Raw genomic sequence first — 4,656 nt, 5'->3', positions numbered from 1 at the left:
GAGAGAGAGAGAGAGAGAGAGAGAGAGAGAGAGGAGGTTATGGGACTTCCCCAAGGTCACCCAGCAGAATCCAGATCTTCTGCCTCCAAGTTCAGGGTTTGTTCTACTGCAGCCAGAATTAATAAAAACCATTTCCAGAAACAGTTAAGAGGCAGAGCTGAGGAAGCCATTTGGAATTGGCCAAGAGGGAATTGAGAAACAGCACATGTCAAGCCCTTGCCTTTTCTCCTGGTGTGGTTGCTTGCTTTTCCCAGTTGTATTTTTCTGCTGCTCTAATATCTCCAAGAAGAAAAGCAGCATCGTAGCTCATTCATTCATTCACTCATTCATTCATCGGTTCACTCATATACTCATTCACTGTTATAGATTGGAGTTTTGTCCACTAAAATGTATGTGTTGAAGCTCTAATCCCCTCACCTCAGGATGTAGCTGTATTTTGAAATACGGCCTGTAAGTTATAAGCAAACCACCAGCTATGGTAGACACACACTGCCAGCACAGGAGGCTCAGGCAGGAGGATCATGGATTCAAGTCCAGCCTGGATGACATAGTGAGTCCAGGCCAGTCTGGACTACCAGGTAAGACCCTATTTCAAAAACAAAATAAAAATTCCAAAGCATAACTAATATAAAATGAAGTTGAATAGGTGGACTCTGGTGATGGGTGCCCTCATGAGAGGTCAGAAAGTCACAAGCTACACAGAGGTAAGGGGTGAGTACACCAAGGAGTAGGACTGCCACCTGTAAGATAGGGCAAGGGGTCTCCAGAGAAAAACTCACCCTGCTGACAGAAGCCAGAGGAAGGATTCCTGTTGGTTAAGTTGACCAGGCTGTGACTTTTTTGTTACAGTTTTTAGGAAGACTACATGTACAACGTTCTTCTCATTCCTCATTCATACATATCGCAGCTCATGCAGGTGTGAGCTCAGCTGTCAGCTTGGTGGGTTCCCTGGACCCCGCTCTAATGCTGTGACACCACTGTCCCTGGCTCACACTCCTGTGGAATATCACCCTCTGCGGTGCTGATCATGAACTGGGGTGTCAGAAGTTACTTCTTTAAATCTGGGTGTATACAGGCAGCACTAACTGGATCCCTTAACTGTGTGTATACAGGTGGCACTAACTGGACCCTTTGGGTTATTAAACAAGCAAATAAAACAAAGAGGAGGACACTGTTGGGCGGGTCTGGGGGAGTGGAAGAGGTGACTTGAACTGGATATGATTAAGATATAGAATACATATGTAACAAAACTGTCAAAAGCTGAAATAGAAATTTTTTTAAATCAGGGTAAACAAGCAAATTCCTCAAGCACTCACCACACTTAGCATTTCTTCCTGGCCAAGCTTTTGTTTAGCTTTTGAAGTGCTTAGTGCAGTGTTGTCTCACAAGTTCCCTGCTGGGCAGCAGCAGGTCAGAACTGTGGGAGAAGTGTAGACAAATGAAGCCTTGTCCTTCCAGGAGGAGAATGGAGCCCACGCTCTTGGATGAAGTGGCAGTGACGGTCTAAGGTATGACACTGGAGCCACAGTCCCTCTGGTTAATCTCTCCCCCCCACCCAGTCACCCCCAGCCACCCCCACACTGTGCTCCTTCTAAGGCAAGTGCTTCACTGCTGAGCTACACCCATATTTTCAGCTTTTACTTTGAGACAGGGTATCACTAGGTCACCCAGGCCATCTTGAACTCACTCTGTAGTTTCCGGAGCTCTTGAACATGTGATCTTCCTACTCATTTTCCCAGTAGCTGGGACCCCAGCCTGGCCTTTCTTCTCCTTTGGAATTGCACTTGTAACATGGGCGCTATGGAACACGTTTTTCCATTTCCCAGCTTGTGCTGTGGATGGCAGGCACTTTAAAAAGCCCTATGGTATTTCTGATGTTTATATTTTTTCCATAGAATTCGGAGGTCATATCACACATTTCTTATTCACCCATTTCTTTACTCTTCTCCTCCCCTCTCCTTGCTCCCCCCTCCCAACCTCATCCTTTCACTTTTTCCAGCCACTCCCCTTTCCACCCATTATAATGAATTAATGTAAGACTAGTGAAGTATGGGCTGGAGAGATGGCTCAGTGGTTAAGAGCACTGACCGCTCTTCCAGAAGATCTTGGTTCAATTCCAAGCTCCCCCACAGGAGTTCATAACTTTGTTGGCCTCTGTGAGTCCTGCACACATGTGATGCACAGACAGAGATGCAGGAAAAAACACCCATACACATTAGAAAAAAATACACCTTAAAGACAAGTAAGCAGTAGTGTTCTTCATGTTGATCATAACACGTTAAAAACGATCATTTAAAATAACAAAATGAAAGTCACTGACAAAACCCCAAGCACCTAGGCGCAGCAGAAAGTCAGATAAATAATTCTTTCCAATGTAAGTTTACCCTATGGAATATTAGAGACTTCCTCACACTAAAATTTTGTTTTTCTGACATTCAGTTTTAACTAGGCCTTACGTACTCTTTTCCTAGACCCCACATGCAGGTTTGCCTGACTGTATTTACCTATTATGGAATAGGCACATGGAAGACATTAAGATTTTGTGTGTGGGTGCAGTTTATGATTGAACTCAGGGCTTTGCACTAATACGCATGCAGTAATCCTGAATATACCCCCATTTAAGAACAATCCTGAACAATTTTTCTTGGAATCTTTTAGCTTTTTAGAATGTAACATAGCACAAAGTTCTAGCCTACCCTAACAGTTTGCAGAGAGAAATTGTCGAAGCTATGAGATTTTCATTCGTGCATTCCAATCTGTGCACACACACACACACACACACACACACACGTATGTGTGCCTACATGTGTGTGCACACAGGCAAGTGCTGCATGTGTATATGTGTGTGTTCTGGTGTATCTGCACATATGTGTCCATGTATGTCAAGACCAGGGCATGTCATTCTCTCCCACCTTGCTTTTGAGGCAGGGTCTCTCACTGGCCTTGAACTTTCCAAGTGGACCAGGCTGGCTGGCCAGTGAGCCCCGGGATTCACCTCTCTCCATGAGCTTGGTGATAGGACTACAAGAACACATCACCACTTCTTGTGTTTTACATTTTTGTTGTTGTTGGTTTTTTTGTTTGTTTGGTTGGTTTTTGGTTTTTGGTTTTTCAAGACAGGGTTTCTCTGTGTAGCCCTGGCTGTCCTGGAACTCACTTTGTAGACCAGGCTGGCCTCAAACTCAGAAATATGCCTGCTCTGCCTCCTGAGTGCTGAGATTAAAGGCGTGCGCCATCACGCCCGGCTTGCCTTTTACGTTTTTACTGTGGGTTCTGGGCATTGAATTTGGGCTCTCCGCTTGGATGGCAAACATTCTACCAACTGGACAATCTCCCCAGCTCCCAGACTTAAATATGGATCTCACTACATTTTCCTACTGACACCCCCTTTCTGACCCAAAACCTAGATCTCACATTGAATTTGATAACTTTGATTTTCTTTTAAAGTTCAATATTTGGGGGTATATATCTGCTTACCCTTTATTACAAAAAGGCAGGTGGCTAAGATTTTGTAAATAGAAGTGGTTTTGAAGCTCTCAAAAGTTAGTCAAGTTTGACAGAACGATGGCAGAAAGACAAGTGCAATGCTTGTGAGCGTCTGCTTGGGGGCTGGTGTGAGCTCGAGGCTGCATGGATGCCTTTCTTCCACCTCTGCTGCACTTAGGAACACATTATTTATTGAGCAATTGTCAGCACTGTTCGGCTCTTATCAGATCACTTACCTCATGAGGGCAGAAACCCAACTCCCTTTTTGGCCCTAACACAATGTCTGGCATTCAGTCTGTGCTCTGCAAACATTCACCAAATAAACCAGGCATATAATTGTTTTCCCTAAGTTTGTCATTATCTGTTTAACTGGTTGGAAGGTCAAAGTTTTATGGCTGTGTGCTTTTCTTTTCCTTTCTTTTAGATGTATTAGTGTGTGTTTGTATGATGAGAAGCACACATGCCACATTTGTGTGTGTGTGTGTGTGTGTGTGTGTGTGTGTGTGTGTAGGTCAGAGAACAACCTTGTGGAATCATTTTTTCCTTTCTTTCCTCTTTGTGTGGGTTCTGGGGATCAAACCATAAGCTTGTGTGGACTCACTGGACCATCTTACCAGACCTGTGTTATTTGAAACAGGGTCTTACTATGAAATGTAGGCTGGCCAGGCATCCACAATTCTCCTACCTCTACCGTCTGAGTGCTGACAAATGTCATCATGCCTGTTGAAAGTTATAAATTAATCAGGTGGGTCTATAGTATGCCACAACAATTCATAGATCATTGAATCTCAGTGGCTTAGGAAAAACATACGTGCATCACCCAGTTTCCTGCATGTCTGAGGACGATCGAGGATGCCTCCGCACAGACCTCTTGATGCTTAAAGAGAAAGAGGGGGAGAGAGTTGAAAGCTGAATTCGTGCATGCCTAGGAGACCAGCACTCAGGAAGCAGAGGTAGGAAGCTTCAGGGTGTGAAGCCAGCCTGGACTATGTATTTTGGTTGTCTTTGTGTATGTACATCATTTTGGTTAAAAGTAGCAGCAGTTACATGACTTCCATGAAGAGACCTATGAAATACAGCCTCCCTTTGACCACAGAAAGAGGTCCATGAAGGGGCCTCGGTGGGTGTGGCTTGGTGCATCCCAAGTTTAATGGCTTGGGGTTTTTTTTT

This window comes from Mus caroli, chromosome 7, assembly GCF_900094665.2.
Source record: "Mus caroli chromosome 7, CAROLI_EIJ_v1.1, whole genome shotgun sequence".
NCBI lineage: Eukaryota > Metazoa > Chordata > Mammalia > Rodentia > Muridae > Mus > Mus caroli.
This window is presented reverse-complemented; position numbering follows the sequence as displayed.